At 49.7% G+C, this 17,915-nt stretch overlaps 1 long non-coding RNA gene across 1 annotated transcript; it reads left to right on the forward strand.

Moving 5' to 3' along the window:
* Positions 1–10,487: 10,487 nt before the first annotated feature.
* On the forward strand, positions 10,488–10,927 carry LOC309530695. Its single transcript, XR_014218856.1, has 2 exons — positions 10,488–10,536; positions 10,757–10,927. It is a non-coding gene; the product is annotated as an uncharacterized lncRNA (long non-coding RNA).
* Positions 10,928–17,915: the final 6,988 nt, after the last annotated feature.

The following is a 17,915-nucleotide window of genomic DNA, read 5'->3' on the forward strand; positions in this document are numbered from 1 at the left end:
TCTCCGACTCACCGACATCCTCCTTAAGTTCATGCAGGAGGCGACTCAGATCACAGACTCTCTCATGTCGGAACTATCCGAGGTAAGACAATTGAGCCTACAGACGAGGATCGCGACAGACTTCCTCTTGTCCAGTCAAGGAGGCACCTGTGCATTAATAGGCACTGAGTGCTGTACATACGTGACTGACCAGACATTAAATATAACTGGACATTTAAATAACATTCATGAACTAGCAGGGAAGCTCCACGACATCCAGCATGAGGGGCTATCCGATGTGGACTTATGGGGATGGTTGCCCAAGCTGGGATGGCTCAGACAACTATTGAAAGTCGTGTTGTTTATCATCTTAACTGTTTTCCTTTGTGTCTCTATCCTATGTTGTACTATGCATTGTATTACCCCTTGCTGCTCTCTCCTCCGACATTCTGCTTCTGCTAGCTCCTTTCCTCTGCGAGCCTATTCCCGCTCCCGACATGCTCCCACTTTCCCAGAATATGTACAAATGAGACATTTGGGAGAAGGTGAATATGAGATCACCGAAATTTAGTGCTCAAATGGTGCGGAGAAAGGATTTGCAAGTTCTTACAGAACTTTATTGCAAATCTATCTCCGAATGGGGGACTGATACGGACTGAGGGGGGGGGTGCCTATTCCCCCCCTTCTTTTGGCTGTCCGAGGCGATGACCTCAGGGGTGCCATCGCACACCCACCCTCGAACCCCCTTCACCGTTGCACAAGCACCACACTTTTCCCAGACCTTTTCCCGAGCGAAATAAGCTCGAATATATATATATTCCCTATCCTTTCCTATGCCTATCTGCGCTCCATACTTAGAATGAGTAGACCGAGTGTTTCTCTTCCCCGCTTATTCCTATGGCCGCGCTTTGGCCAATCACAGCCATGCATTCGTCCTGCAGAAGCTAGCTCAGGGAGCTCTTGCACGCCTCATTTAACCTCCTGACGAGCTGCTGACGGCCCCCCACGGCGAGAACAATAGAACCGAAACTCCCGACCTCGTAAAACTGTCAAACCCTTGTTACAATGTATCCATTTCTACAAGAATGGATACATTCTGCTTCCGCTTTTGATCTAGACTACGGAACAGGTTGAAAGTTATCAGAACCTTTCAAAATTCATATAAAATCAACCACAGCTCCAATTTTCTTGCTCTTGGTGTCATTCGACTCAGTTTCCCCAGGACTCCATGATGCTGCCCGACTCCATAATCCTCGAGACGGCAGGTCACGTACACAGGAACTCTTTAATCCCGTCAGATCGTCCTGCCCAGCCCTTTCCCCGGGCAATACCAGGTGGCAGACGATGCATATCTCTGACCCATTGTCTTGCCGCCACCGGTACTCAATAAATGTGTATCTATGTATATTTCCCGCTCTGCATATCCCCCCTCCCTCATCCGAAAATGTTAATTAATGTAATCCCACCTTTTCATAATGTATTCATGACGTGTAAAGTATATTCATGATGTAACTTGTGAAACCCAACCTTCCTATAATGTATTCATGACGTTTTCGCGCACTGTGTTATGGGACTTGGAGGGAACTTTTAAAAGTTTATGTCGCCCCATTCTCGGGGTTCAATCTCGCTTTGAACCTATTGCGCAATAAACTTGGATCTTCGCATTTTGCTCCTGCGTCCGGCTGAGCTTCCTTTTCTTCCGCTAGAATCCACGGACTTGGTCCGACTGGCTGGGTGGCAGGGTAAATACGCACCCAGATTTTCCGTAACAGCATCCTCTTGCTCGCATCCTGGCCCCTGAGCGCCAGACAGGTAGCCATTCGAGAGACATGGCAAACCATCCAGGAATGGTCAGGACAAAGGAGGGTGATTACCTTGACCAGGAAGACTGCAACTTGTCAGTGTTTCCCTTTGCATCACTTGATAGGTGGAGATCAAGAGAGGGATGGGGGCAAACTTGATATTCAGGTTTCTGCCGCCAGACTCTCCCAATTTGTGATGTATTCATGGTGTGTGCATGATGCTACATTGGGGTGTTGTGGGTGTCTTTGTGAAACTGATAAAAGAGCCATCCTTTGTTCTGGGCTTCTTCCTGGGGTGGGTGGAAGTCCTGCTGCAACAGTCCTTTGAATAAAGAGCAGGCCTACAGGCGCTCTTTTGCTCCTGTTTCTTGGCCGGCGTCTTTGTTTGGCAATCCAAGGGAGCCCAGGAAATTTCCTTTAACGACGGTAACCCTACAGTGTTCAGCTGTACACAGCACAAGGCTTCACTCTTGAACTCGCTCCTGTGGGAGGCAGTGATGTCCACCAACCCAGAGAGATTTAAATGAGGATTAGACTAATTTACGGGGGAAGAGAGGGCTATCGATGGCTATGGTCAGTGATGGCCAGCCTCTGCCTCCACAGTTGCTGGAAACCCCAGAAGGGGAGTGTGGCTCTTGAGGTCAGATCCTGCTTGTCTGATTCCCACAGGCATCAGGTTGGCCCCTGTGAGAACAGTGTTGTCAACAAAAATCTGCCCTTTTCCCCTTATGGGGTATCCAAGAGCCCATATAGAGTTCTTACATGGGTTCCCTATTGGTAGGTGAGAATAACAGAGGCCAACCAGAGAATATTGAGAAGCAAAGCAGCTAGTAAGCCTGATCTTTATTGATCTGTTGCAACAGGGTCCTCACTCACCACACAAAGGAGGGAGGAGGACCCAGAACAAAAGTATGCCTGCCCTTATATAGACATTTTAAATTCCCTTCCTGGAGTCCAAGACCACCCCCAGAAACATCATACATACATCACAAAAGGGGTGTAGCCCAAGACCAACCCCCCCATATACATCATACCTACATCACAGAAAAGGCGGTCTACAGCAGAAATCTGAGTGCCTTGTTTATCTCGTCTGACAGGTTTACCTGTTAATGCTTACTTGATTGGATACCCTGGGGAGCCGGGCTAGTTTTTGTAATGATAAATACTTAGTTCCTGAGCCAGGTTACAGGCTCACACCCTATTCATATGTAAAATGTGCCTTTAAGACAGGATTTGTGAAGGAAAAGACAATGGGGAGGCTTTTCCATTTTCCTTTGACCTTGCAGAGAAAACATTGGCTCAGTTTAGGAATCAAAATGGTTCCAGGTCGGTCTTCCTGTGCTGATCTATGTACGTGCTTGGTTGGTACACTTATGAACATTTAACATAGATCCAAGACCTCAGAATTCCTATCACAACAGGAGGCTGGACCATTGGCCTCTTACACTGTCAATGGTAGAGGACCTGCTTTGTATGAGGTCCTGGGTTCAGCTCCCTGCAGAATCTCTGAGGAGGGAGATCCTGCCCGCAACCCTGGTGACCTGCTGCCTTTCAGAGCAAGCGATCTCAGGGTGGGGCCTGCCTGGGCCAGGGAGGCAGCTTTCTGCTGTGGGATGTAACATGAGCAGTCAAATACAACATTTCCTGTTTGCCCAGAGTGGTCGCGCAGAGGGGATGTTACTCCAGCCAGAACCTCCTGTCCCACCTGGTCTGGAGCACCCTTCCTTTGCATGTGACCAGGTAGGTGGACGTGACCCTTGCAGACCCCACAGAAGGTCCAGTCACAAAGCCACCTTCCTCTCTTTTGATGGCTTTTCTTCTCTTGGACTGTGGGATGAGTTCCCATCTGGGATGAACTCAAACCCTCTTCTGTAACTCTAAGCTAAAGCCGGCCTTCAGGGATCCAGCTGTGAACTGAATGTGAGTAAACTTCTTATTAAAAGAAGACCGTTGTGTCTTTATTCTTTTAGGAGGGAATCAATGGGTCTTACCAGGAATAACAGAACTTACAAGAGATTCTCACGAATCTGCAACTAGCTTCCTGCTGTGTAAAGAGGGAATGCACTCTGCTGTAAGAAGAAACTAGCCAGTGCGAGTTAGGAAGGATAATATTTACTGAATATATCCTCTCCTGCTACCCACAACATTCCCACACCTGCCCCTGCGCTCCTGGAAGAGGCTGGCGTGTCAGTAGCTGCAGCAACTTCTAGCCCTGTTAGCTGTTGCAGAGCCCCATTCCCAACAAATTTCAGGAAACCAGAGCAATGACCTGCTCCCCACAGCTGTAGGGATGCCAATTTGGGAGCAGGTTAATAGAGAAAACGCAGAGCAGAAGCAGCCCTTTCCACCCTCAGCCTCAGCAAAGCTCCAATTGCAACTGAGTCTAGAGAAGAGGGTCTCTCATCAGGTGAAGAAGGCAGCCCTCCCAAGGCAGTGTGGGATGTGAAACACAAGAGCAGTCAAGTACAACATTCCTAGAGTGAACATGTTTACACGTGGGGAGGAATGTTTGCCCAGCCAGCAGGTAAACTTCCTGACTAGAGGTGGGCATGGCCTCACTTGTGCAGGTAACGACAAAAGCACAGGGCAGGGCAGCCATCCCTCTCTCCTTGGCTACATGCATCGAAGAAGCAACATCTGCTTAGCCAAAGATGCTCTCTCTTGGCCTCCAGCCAGGAGAGGACAAAGGGACTGTCTCCTTATGAGATAGTTTCCAGGTGTATGTTACTTTTCTAAACTAAATCTGCCTTCTGGGATCCAATTGTGAACAGAATGTGAGTGAGTAAACTCTTTTTATACTTTTATAGAAGACTGTGCCGTGTCTTATCTTTTATGAGGGAATAAGGGGAAAATACCAGAACAGTTATTCTAGAGGCTTTCGTGAGCCTGAGCAAACGCATCTGCTGCGAGTTTAAAAAGGGGGAATGTTACTCTGATAAATTGTGATCTTGTTAACACAAGTTGGAAAGGTTACTATCAGACAATATATCCTCTCCTGCGTCCCTGAACATTCCCACAGGCAGGATGTGGATGAGCAACAAATGAAGGCACAGACCTGGAGATGGGAGCCTGGAGTCCGTCCCCCCCCCCCCGGCAGGCTGCCTCTCCCTTCATGTCACATCACCATAGAATCATAGAATCCTAGAGTTGGAAGAGACCACAAGGGCCATCGAGTCCAACCCCCTGCCAAGCAGGAAACACCATCAGAGCACTCCTGACATATGGTTGTCAAGCCTCTGCTTAAAGACCTCCAAAGTAGGAGACTCCACCACACTCCTGGGCAGCAAATTCCACTGTCAAACAGCTCTTACTGTCAGGAAGTTCTTCCTAATGTTTAGGTGGAATCTTCTTTCTTGTAGTTTGGATCCATTGCTCCGTGTCCGCTTCTCTGGAGCAGCAGAAAACAACCTTTCTCCCTCCTCTATGTCTGTCAGGAGCTGCTCCCGGGTCCAGAGCTGCTCCTGTGGAACTGCTGCCTGCTTGCACACCCCAAGAGCAGCCCCCTTGCCAGTCGAGGAGGGTGAAGGCAGAGCTGGCCTCCTTCCTTTGCCCAAAGAGAAATGAGTTCTGCTCCAGGGCAGGCAAGGCATTTAAATGGCGGCCGAGCCCAAGAGCTGGTTTAGAAAACCAGGGGTCAAGCCCCAGTCATATGCTGGTGCTTTAAAATAGTGTCTCTGAGCACACGCAGAGTCCTTCTGCCCCCAGCCTTTGGAATGAGAGGGCAGTCTTTTTCCTGCTGAAGAGTGTGGCTTCTGTAAGATCTTGGCACCTCTTGCTTTTTATGTAGAAAATTAACCACTTGGCACGGCCAACGTCTTTATATCTGGGTCCCCTGGAGCACGCTAAGGAAATATTTGATGAGGGCTTGTTGTGCTGCAATAAAATAATGGCTAAATCTAATAAGGCTGCAGAAGTAGAGCCAAGGAGAATCTGGAGCTCCATCTTGGCCCCTGACACCATCTGAGGCCTGGCTGTGCAGGGGCACGGGGGGGGGCACACAGACCTACACCTGCTGCCCCCAAGATCCCCCCTGCAGGAGCAGAGGCCTCACCTGAGGGTCCCCCCGGCTCCCTGAATGGGGGGGGGGTCTGTGCCTCAGTGGCAGCAGAACCTGTGCTTTGCAGGCACTGTGGGATGAGTTTTAAAAGGCAGGAGAGGATATATTAATTGCAATTTATTCCCCCGGACCCCCATGTGTGTGAGCTGAGCAGCCTTCTAAAAGTCCCATCCTTAGCAGACAAATTAAAGCTTGCAGGAAGAGGCTGTGAAGCCTCCTTTTAATTAATCGCAGCTACAAAGTAAGCTGCCTTCGCCCTTTCTTACCCCGTTTAGCAAAGAAATCAGACGACAGACTGGGAAGTAAGCTTAGAATTTAATTCACTTGCTCAACAGTCTCACGTTGGTTTTCAGATACAGCAGCAATAAAAATTATGCAGGTAAAATACTTTTATTTTGTCTCAGGCTCATGCCTGGGATTGGAGCAAGCACAAGGCACATCTCCCCTCATGGCTGGTTGAGGAGAGAGTGGGGGTTGGAAACAGGAAGTGACATATGCTCCTTCCCTCCCAGGAGAGGAGAGGAAATGACATCACACAGAGCCCTCTCTACCAATTACATTTTCTATGGTCTGAGTATCTGCCTAGCAGTAATGCATCTCTGTGGTATTAGCCCCTTCTCATGCAGACTAGCAGAAATCTGCATTCGTTCGGTTTGGCTGATGATCTCCCACATGCAGAAGGTCCCAGCTTTAACCCCCCCAGCTGGAAACATCTTCTTCTGGAAGTCTGGAGAGACTCTTCCCTCAAGAGCCCACAAGCAAGGAGGTTGCCCGGCCTCCCCTTCTTGGCTGATGCTGCTCCTCTGCATCTTCCATCTCTCTTTGGGTCATTGAGCCAAAAAAGCCCCGGCCAAGGAAGAAGACCAAGGAGCAGCTTGTATCCCAAGAAGCAACTGGGAGGCCAAGAGGCCAGGAAGAAGAAGAAGAAGAAGAAGAAGAAGAAGAAGAAGAAGAAGGGGAGTTTGGATTTGATATCCCGCCTTTCACTCCCTTTAAGGAGTCTCAAAGCAGCTAACATTCTCCTTTCCCTTCCTCCCCCACAACAAACACTCTGTGAGGTGAGTGGGGCTGAGAGACTTCAAAGAAGTGTGACTGGCCCAAGGTCACCCAGCAGCTGCAGGTGGAGGAGCGGAGACGCAAACCCAGCTCACCAGATTACAAGACTACCGCTCTTAACCACTACACCACACTGGAAGGCATCTGCTATGATGGAGGGTGGGACCAGGGGGTGGGTGGGTTTGCCACTCTCCCCTCCTTGACTCGCCACGTCCAGTTCTGGGCACCCCAGTTGAAGAAAGAGATTGACAAGCTGGAAGGTGGCAGAGGAGGGCGACCAGGATGAGCCATGGAGGAGGTTGGGGGTGTCTAGCAAGGAGGAAAGGAGATTGAGGGTCATCTTCAAGGATCTGAAGGGCCACCACAGGGAAGATGGAGCCAGCTTGTTTTCTGTGGCAGCAGAAAGCAGGACCCGGGGATTCAAATGGAAAGGAAGGAGGAAGACTTCTCTAATGGAAAGAGCTGTGCTACAGTGGAAAGGATTCCCTCAGAAGGTCTTCTTTGGCGATCCCTCGTAGCCAAGTAAGATTGTCTTCCATGAACAGTGAGTTTTAACAGTGAGTCGTAAGTGACTGGAGGCCAATTCTGGATCCACACATCCTTCCACAGTGTGAACATTGGATTCCAGGCGGGAGTTGATGATGGTGAGGGTTTGCCAAGCGTGCCTTCCTCTTAGCACATTTCTCCTTTGCGTCCTGAGTTCGAGTGTCTTCAAAGCCCATGACACCTTTGGTCAAGGCTGTTCTCCAACTGGAGCGCTTGCAGGCCAGTGTTTCCCAATTATTGGTGTTTATGCTATATTTTTTTAGATTTGCCTTGAGAGAGTCCTTGAAGCATTACACTTTCCACTTTTAAGTTAGGAATAGAGTAATTGCTTTGGAAGACGATCATCAAGAGAGCCAGTGTGGTGTAGTGGTTAAGAGCGGTAGTCTGATAATCTGGGGAACCGGGTTCGCTTCCCCGCTCCTCCACCTGCAGCTGCTGGGTGACCTTGGGCCAGTCACACTTCTCTGAAGTCTCTCAGCCCCACTCACCTCACAGAGTGTTTGTTGTGGGGGAGGAAGGGAAAGGAGAATGTGAGCCGCTTTGAGACTCCTGAAGGGGAGTGAAAGGCGGGATATCAAATCCAAAACTCTTCTTCTTCTTCATCAAGCATCCGCACAACATGGCCAATCCAACAAAGCTGATGTTGAAGAATCATTGCTTCGACACTGGTGATCTTTGCTTCTTCCAGTACACTGGCATTAGTTCGCCTGTCTTCCCAAGTGATGTGTAAATTTTTCCAGAGACACCATTTATGGATCCAGTGAGGTGATGATCCAGCGAGTGAGCCTCAGAAGCTGGGCTCCCCTTGACTGGAGGTTTTTCAACAGAGGCTGGATGACCGTCTGCCATCTTGAACTGGACTAGATGACCCTGGAAACCCTGCAATTCTATGAAAGTGTTGGAATTGCCTTTGCTGCAGGGTCTTAAAGCAGAGGTTGGATCTGCCAGGGAAGCTCAAGCTGTGATTCCTGCGTTGCAGGGGGCTGGACTAGATGCCCCCTGGGGTTCCTTCCAACTCTGCAGTTATATGACTCTCTGGCCTCCCTTCCCACCTGGCAAATGAGAGGAAGGGAGGATTGGCATTCCAGAGAGGTGGATTCCTCACCCACCTCCCCTATTCAGAAAAGAGGATTTCTGCTCTCCAGCTGCAGCCACTCTCTTTGCCCCAAAGTGGTGTGTAATAAACGCAAATCTGCCCTTATTACCTTATGGGGGACACAAGAGCCCTTATAGAGTCCTTTGCAGGTTCTCCATTGGTTGGAGAAAAGAACAGAGACCAAGCAGAGAATATTGAGAAGCAAAGCAGCTCATAAGCCTGATCTTTATTGAACTGTTGCAAGACACCCAGGAGGAGGAGGACCCAGAACCAAGGCGTGTCCGCCCCTATATAGACATTTTAAATTGCCCACCCTGGAGTCCAAAACCACCCCCAGAAACATCATACATACATCAGAGAAGGGGTGTAGCTCAAGACCACCCCCCAAATACATCATACCTACATCACTGAAAGGGCGGTCTACAGCAGAAATCTGAGTGCTTTGTTTACCTCCTGTCTGCCAGGTTACCTGTTTAATGGTCACTTGGTTGGATACCCTGGGGAGCCTGGCCAGTCTTTTGTAATGATAACTACTTAGTTCCTGACCCAGGTCACAAGCTCACCCTATTCATAAACAGACATACTCTTAAGACAGGTTTTGTGAATGAAAAGACAATGGGGAGGCTTTTCCATTTTCCTTTGACCTTGCAGAGAAAACATTTGGTCAGTTTGGTTGTCAAAATGGTTCCAGGGCTGTTTTCCTGTGCTGCGTCAGACACGTGGTTTCTATATTTATGTACGTGTTTGCTTGATACATTTATGAACATTTATTATATATATAAGACCTTACATTTTTTCCAGGTGCAAACAGTTTCTGCTCCTCTGCCATCGCCATTGAGCTGTTCCAGCCCAACTGAGCTGGAGCTAAGGAAAGACAACCAGCCTGTCTCCCCCTGCCCACCCCCCACCCCCCACCCCCGGACGCAGAAAGACCCTCGCCAGCTCCTGTATTGAGACTCTGAGCTTAGGGGGGGTCTCCTGGTGCGAGGAGCAGCCTCACACCCGCAGCTCACTTGGGGAGGGGGCATCCTTTGTGGGGTGTGGCTCAGCAGCCATGGGGCATTGCAGGGCAGTTCTGGGGGGCTGACTCACCAGCCTGGATGGGCACCCCCGTACCGAAGGCCCCCCCCCCTGTTCCTCCCTCCCCGCTCTCTGCCTTTCCACTCCGCGTACCTGGCGGAGTTCCTTGTCTCTGATCTCTGGTTAAACACAAAGCAATTTGTTCTGCTACAGCTGTCGGCATCTCCTCCCTGCGGAGCGGGGCGGGCGGGGGGGGGGGAGTCCCGTCCCTGGCTCTGCGCCAGCTCAGCCCCCGCTCAGCTGCTGGCGCTCTTCCCTTAATCACATTCACACACGCCACTGCACCCGAGAGGCTGCCTGGGCACTGCCATCTGGACCCTCTCACCCACCCCGGTGCCAACTGCTCCCCCCCCCGCCCCCGTCATGCGCCTCAGCGGGGCCAGGAGTGAGTTTCAAACACACAGACACGTTCATTCAAGGCAGGGCGTCAGGTGAAAGGAAGGACTTCTTCACGGAGTGGAACTGTGGAACTCCCTCCCGCAGAGATGGCCGCCGAGTTGAATGGCTTTAAAGGAGAATTGGGCAAATCTATGGGCTGCCGATGACTTTTAGCCAGGATGGTGTGATAGGAATTTGGATCTCTTAGTTAAATGTTCATAAGTGTACCAACCAAGCACGTACATAGATCAGCACTGGAAGAGCGACCTGAAGCCATTTTTGACTCCCATTGTCTACTGACCAAATGTTTTCTCTGCAAGGAGGGAGGGGGGGGGTCAGGGAGGCTTCCCATCATCTCAGGAATTGAGCAATCAGCATTTTAATGGGTGACAGACTATCAGGAAAGGCAATCAGGAGAGGCAATCAGATAATGGGTGACAGACCATCAGGAAAGGCAATCAGGAGAGGCAATCAGATAACCTGGCAAACAGGAAAAAACAACATTCAAATTTCTGTTTTAGACCGCCTTTTCTGTGATGTAGGTATGATGTATGTAGGGGTGGTCTTGATCTAAGGTAAAGGTAAAGGTACCCCTGCCCGAAAGGGCCAGTCTTGACAGACTCTGGGGTTTGTGCGCCCATCTCACATCTATTGGCCGGGGGCCAGCGCTGTCCGAAGACACTTCCGGGTCACGTGGCCAGCGTGACAACGCTGCTCTGGCGAGCCAGAGTTGCACACGGAACGCCGTTTACTGTGATGTAGGTATGATGTATGTAGGGGTGGTCTTGATCTACAGGGTGGTAATTTCAAAAGTCTATATAAGGCCTTGCGCACCATTGTTCTGGGTTCCTCCTCCCTCCTGCGTGTGGGGAGTGAGGACCCTGTTGCAACAGATCAATAAAGATCAGGCTCACTAGCTGCTTTGCTTCTCAATATTCTCTGGTTGGCCTCTGTTATTCTCTCCTACCAATAGGGAACCTGCGTAAGGACTCTATATGGGCTCTTGGATACCCCATAAGGGGAAAAGGGCAGATTTTGTTTACCACAATGGCTCTGCTTTTTCCTCGACAGCAGTGCTTCTGAAGAGCCAGGAAGGGAGAGAGGTGGGATGAGGAGCCATTGAGAGGGCTGGGCATGTTGGGCTTGGAGAAGAAGAGGCTGAAGGTGAGAGCCCTCCTCAAATACCCAAAGGGCCACCAGGCGGAAGGCGAAGGAAGCCTGCTTTGTGCTGCTCCAGAGACTGGGACTCCAACTGACAGATTCAATGACAGGAAAGGAGATTCTGGCAAAGCCTTGGGAAGAACCTTCCGAGGGGAGAGCGATTCAACAGTAGACTCTCCTTCGCCTGAGGTTTCTAAGCAGAGGTTGGGGAGTCTGCAGCTGCAATTCCTGCGTGGCAGCGGGCTGGACTAGATGGTTCCTGGAGGCCCCTCCCAACAGTACAATTCTGTGGTTCTGCCTACACACACAGACACAGACACACACCGTCTAGGAAAAAGGCAGAAGATAAGTAAGTTAAGCAGCAGCTCTCCAGGGTCACCTCTGATGGGCTGACCCGAGCGGTTCTGCAGCTGATCCTTCTTTTTTTTAAAAAAATAAATCTTTATTAATTTAAAATACAACCATACAGTAAAGGTAAGTATAACAAAATTAAGCACAAAAAAGAAAAAAGAAGAAAAAAAGGGATTCGTCACCTCAAAAAGGTGACAATAATCCCACTTCAGGAAACACAGTAACACAAACATCCAGGTCGAAAAAAGGTTTAAAAGTAACAAAAAAGAAAAAAAGACAATTAAGAGAACCACATATTTATTCAACATCATGTCTTATCCAATAAAGTTTGCTGTGAAAAACTTCCAATTGTTCTCATTATGCCTTTTCTATTGTCTTGATTTTGTCGCACAGTTCGTTTTATATCTTTTTCAATATATTTCTCTGAACTGTTTAAACCATTTATTTATTGCACACAAGTATCATTCTCCTGCAGCTGATCCTGGTGGATTTTGTTTTATTATTTCGGCTGCCCTCTGCATCTTCTGGAGCTTTCCATTGATTTGTTTTCTTTTGCATTTCTTGTCCTTTTGCCAGTCCCGGAGCAAACTGCTGAGGCCATCAAGGTAGCAGCAAAACAATGTTGTTCTCAGGCAAAGCCCTGCTCCCCTCCAGGATTCAATCCCGCTAGCAAAATCCCAGCCCCCCCACCCCACCCCTTGCCTCAAGGCCAGCGAACAAAGTGTCACCTTAGAGACTGGCAGGTGCAGGGAGCCTTGTTCTGGTGTTGCCTGGAAATAGATGGATTTGCGCCTCCACTTCAGCCTTGAATGTTTCCTTGAAGCTTAGCTCTTGTGCCTTGGATGAAGCAGATGGAAGGCAAACAGAAAATGGCCCTTTTCTCTGATCCAGGCAGCCAACTGAGCCGTCAGCGGTTGATGGATGACCTGGTGGCTCCACCAAGCTCAAGGCTGGTGTGTTAATTGGGGGTGGGCTTCAGGCCTTTGTCCATGTGGGTTGAGGAGGACCAGGGCACCCGGGAGAATAAAATCTCCTTTGAATCATAGAACCATGGAGTGGGAGAGTTGGGAGGGATCCCCCAGGGTCATCTAGTCCAACCCCCTGCAGTGCAGGAACCACAAGTGAAGCATCCCTGGCAGATGGCCACCCAACCTGACCATCAGAGCCCTTTGGCCGTGCAGCAGACTCGACTTAGAAGGGAGTAGACGCTCCTTCACTTGAGGCTTTTAAGCAGATGTGGGACAGGCGCCTGCTTTAGTTGAGATTCCTGCATTGCAGGAGCTTCAAAGAATCATAGCATTGTAGATTTGGAAGGGACACTCAAGTAGGACCCTGGTAGAGTCACATACCCTGAAGTGAAGGACACAAGGCAGGAGTTGATCATGCAGGTGAGCTGAGCACAAGCAAGCTGCCGGCCAGCTCTGTGGAGGCTCCTTTTATTGACACAATATGCAAACCCCGGCAGATACATTTTGGGCTGTGACCTTTACACATCTTCCAGTCCTGGGATCGTGGGGTGGTACAAAGCTATTTTGGCACCTGTTTCCACCCCGTCATTTCCCCCTTGCACAGTGTATGACGAAGGAGACACAAAGGTTACATACAGGACACTGCAGACTACTGAGACCGCAAAAGGTTAGACAGAGGGCAAGATGTTCAGACAGCTGTGGCTTGCCTGTGGGGGGGAGTGTGCTCCGCACCCAGCGATCATTCCTACAGTACCCAATTGGCATGTTCTCGCCCTCCTGGTCGGGAGCTTCATTAGCTTTCTTCAGCCTGAACATCACAGCGACCGATGCCAACAGACATTGGCACACTTAGGGCTCTGCAGAGTGTTTGCAGTTTGTATAACAGACCTCAGCAACTCAGCATTTTGGCTAATCTACTTTTATTTACATATAAACACACACGGAGCACTGCAACATGGCTCCCTCTCTCTCTTGCAAAGAAAGTGAACAAAGGAGAATAATCCCACTTCAGGAAACACAATAACACAAACTTCCAATCTCCGTCACTTCCCACTTTGTGGAGTCAAAATATACGCTGTCATGTGAAAGACAACAATCCCATGACTGCAATCACGGAGCAGGAATTCTAACATCCTGAGGGTCATCTAGCATTGCAGGGGGTTGGACTAGATGGCCCTTGGGGGTCCCTTCCAACTCTCCCATTCTACGATTCCATGAACCTCTGCTTAAAAACCTCCAACATGTGGGAATGTTCAGGGAGGCAGGAGAGGATATATTGTTTATTAATATCCATCCTAACCTGCGCTAGCAAGTCCCTTTACTTTGCAGAGTTTTACATTCCTCTTTTAAATGCACAGCGGATAACCGGCTGCAGGTTTGTGTAAGCCTCTCACTGTTAGGTTCCTGTTAAATTCCCTTTTATCCCTCTTAAAAGAATAAACAAGCCACAATCTAGCTTAAAGTCAATAATAGTAGTTTACTCACATTCAGTTCACAGTTGGATCCCTGAAGGCAGACTTAGTTACAAAGTATATGCCTGTGGATCCATCCCTCTGGGGATAATCCCAGTGTCCTCTTCTGGCTGAAAGCCAACAGGGCATTTCTAGCTAAAAAGCTGCTCCAATGACGGAGAGAGTGTGGCAGCATGCCCTGTCCCTTTGTTACCTGGACAGGTAAGCTCATGCCCACCTCTGTTCGGTTTTTAAGATCTACAAATAAATATATAAATAACAACAGGAAGCTTTCAACTGGCTGCACCAAACATTCCCCCGCATGTCCACTCTAGGAAAACAAGGAATGTTGTACTTGACTGCTACTTATGTATCACATTCCACACAATGGAGAGTCAAGGACCAAGAGCTCCGCCTACATCCTCTGCCCCGGAATGCCTTCCCTCTTCCGAGGATGTCCCTTGGGTCTCCTGGCCAGAGTGCAAGGGGGGCTTCTTCTGTGAGGGGCCGCTCTGGAGCCTCACCCCTCCCCTGCTCACCTTTGGGCAGGCATTGTATGTTACTTGTTGCAATTACACCCCACACCCATGGTTCCCCCCTCCCCTCATTTAATCCCAAGAACCCTTCATGAGGGATTCGAACCCTGTTCTCTCCCAGATCTTAGCCTGACACTCTAACCACTGCACTACACAGCCCCCCTGCTGGAAGCCTCCCACCAGACTCTGAAGGGTCTTCTATGAAGGCTGCTTAGCAACCAGCCTTGACTCCACCTGCTGGTCTCACCCACTTCCTCACCCACATTGCTTCATCACCTTGTAAACCAAAATACCCCAGAGGGACTTGGCTGGATTCACAGTGAATGATGTCTGCAGCATTCCCACTGACCACTAACTCAATCACAAAGCTAGTTGGGCAGAATTTATTGTTGACAAATGTATACTGGCTGCTGCCAATCACTGCCTTGTTATGCAGATGCTTACAAATGAGCACACCCACCATCATCTTCTCCTCTTCTTTCCAGGAACCCAAATCAGGTTTGGAAGAGACCTTGGGCTTGGGCTCTTGACCACGGGCCCAAGACATGGCAGAGGGCGTGTACACCTGGCCGGACTGTTGTTTAGGGGCAGAATCGAGGGCTGCCCCCACTGGAGCCCCTCCTGGTGCCATTTCCTATTTGGAGAAAGCCCAGGCAGCAGGTTGAAACCCACCCCCACCTCACAGTCCCAGGAGAGCGGTGGCCCTTGAGGGCAAAGATGTCAGCAGTGGGATCATAGAACTGTAGAGGTGGAAGGGGTCGTGAGGGCCATCTAGTCCAGGCCCCTGCCTGCAGTGCAGGAATTCCTGACAGGTGGTCACCCCCCAACCTCTGGTTGAAAACCTCCATTTGAGTCTTGGGTCCTCCCCTCTGGAGAAGCAGAGAACAGGTTTTCTCCATCTTCCATGGGGCAGTTGAAGATGGCTCTCCAATCTCCTCTCAGCCTCCTCTTTTCCAGGCTAAACATACCCAGCTCCTTCAACCGTTCCTCATCTGGCGTGGTTTACAGACCGCCATCTTGGTCGCCTTGGAAGGTGGTGGACTCTCCTTCCTTGGAGGTCTTTAAGCAGAGTTTGGGTGGCCCTCTGTCATGGATGCTTCAGTTGTTGGTCTGGATGACCCTCGGGTCCCTTCCACCTCTACAATTCTATGAGTCTATGGGTCGTGCCAAGAGGTCTCTGTCACAGCTAAAAATTGGCCACTGTTTCTTTAATACTAAAAGAACTAAGTCAGCTGGTTGTGTTTGGTTTCTGTAAAAGCTGTCAGTCGTGGTTGGAGAAGAAGACTTTTTAAGAATACAGTGGTACCTCGGGTTACATACACTTCAGGTTACAGACGCTTCAGGTTATAGACTCCGCTAACCCAGAAATAGTACCTCGGGTTAAGAACTTTGCTTCAGGATGAGAACAGAAATGGTGCTCTGGTGGCACAGTGGCAGCAGGAGGCCCCATTAGCTAAAGTGGTGCTTCAGGTTAAGAACAGTTTCAGGCTAAGAACAGACCTCCGGAATGAATTAAGTACTTAACCCGAGGTACCACTGTACAAGCGGCAATACTCTGCAAGAATACTCTTTCTCAAAGGCTCTTTTGTGCCAACTAAGGTCTGAGGACCAGGCAAAGGCGTAAAAAGGAGGTCAGAACCTTTTCTTTTTCAAACCCTGACAGGTTATGGGCCCCTCCCCGTCCCACGGCCCCCACGGCCCCCTCCTGCTGCTCTCTGTGCTGCTGGATGACAGGAGGCCAAGGCAAGGGTTGGCCATCCTTGCAGCAGTACTTCTTTCTCCACAACTGGGGGGGGGGAACGGGCTCTGGGCTGCAAGGAGAGGTGACAGGCAGAAGACATTCATTAGCCTGGATGCTACACGACTCTTCCAGCTCCTCTTAATGGACTTCAAAGATGGAGATAGATTTCTCTGACAGCTACAAGAGCTGGATTTAAGATGCTGGCAGGAAACAGACGCAGCCTCAACGCTGCCAGGAGTCCTGACACCCCCTCAAGGAGCGGGGGGGGGGGGAGGCAGGAAGCAAGCAAGCAAGCAAGCAAGCAAGGACAGCCACCACAGTCATGTATCAGTATTTAGGAAACAGAGGCTGGCTCCACCAGCAGAGGACTTTGTTTTCTGCCCCCTGAAGACCCACCTGGCCTGGGGGGGGGGACTGGGCCACAGACACCACATGGACCTGCATGGTGGGTTTCTTGAATTGTACATCCCTCCCTTCTTCCCCAAGGAGCTCAGAGAGGGGGGCTTTACACTGGACACAGAGATGGTTGGGCCAACCATCATCTGACCACCCCCAGTGGAGAAGAGGAATTCCGGTGGGAGGGAGTTCCTCAGCTCACCTCTGTGCTGTGTAAGGAAGTCCTTTCTTTTCTCCATCTTGAATCTTCCAACATTCCCCTTGATTGGATGTCTCCTAGGGGGGTGGGGGGCGTCGGCACTGAATTTGCCCACAAGGATCCAGCAATAGCATTTCCCGAGAAGCAGGGAGCGGGCAAGAAACTAAGAGGAGGAGGAGAAGCTCTCAGTCCATCCCTCCCTCACCCCCCCCCAGAAGGGGCACAGGGCAGCCTGGCACGGGAGAGGGGGCCTCCCCAGGGGGCCTCGTGTCAGGCCGCCTCTGCCCCCCACATGAACTGTGGCCTGGCCAGCATTTGGGGAACTGACCCCATGGTGTGTGTCTGTGTTGGAGAGAGACCTCCTCATTCTTTTTACCTGCCCCAGAAGACATTCCTCTGGCAAACAATAAGAATGGTAACTGTGAGAATGATCAGGAGAGTAAACCCAGAGAGAAGAAGAAGAAGAGTTTGGATTTGATATCCCGCTTTGTCACTACCCGAAGGAGTCTCACAGCAGCTAACATTCTCCTTTCCCTTCCTCCCCCACAACAAACACTCTGTTGTTGTTTTTTTAATAAACATTTATTAAAGTTTTCACAGTATTACATAATGAAAAATAAAAAATAAAAAATAAAAAATAAAAAACAGTTAAAAATAATTCCATCTTTTCATCACTTATCTTTCATTTACTTGTTTCCCGGACCTCCTCATACCTCCCTTTTTTGTATTCCAGTTCAATTTATTAGTTCAGCAATTCCTTTCCCTCCTTATTATCCTGATCTTTAATCTTAATATATTGTAGCATTAAATTTTTACCTCTTAAAAATCCAATTTTTCCATATTCTTTTATATCATTACAGCTAGAAACCACTTAACTTCAATCAAACATCATTCTAAAAGGTAAAGGTAAAGGTACCCCTGCCCGAACGGGCCAGTCTTGACAGACTCTGGGGTTTGTGCGCCCATCTCACATCTATTGGCCGGGGGCCAGCGCTGTCCGAAGACACTTCCGGGTCACGTGGCCAGCGTGACAAAGCTGCTCTGGCGAGCCAGAGCCGCACACACGGAACGCCGTTTACCTTCCCGCTGGTAAGCGGTACCTATTTATCTACTTGCCC

Source organism: Podarcis vaucheri, assembly GCF_965113315.1.
Source record: "Podarcis vaucheri genome assembly, chromosome: 4".
In the NCBI taxonomy this organism is placed as follows: Eukaryota; Metazoa; Chordata; class Lepidosauria; order Squamata; family Lacertidae; genus Podarcis; species Podarcis vaucheri.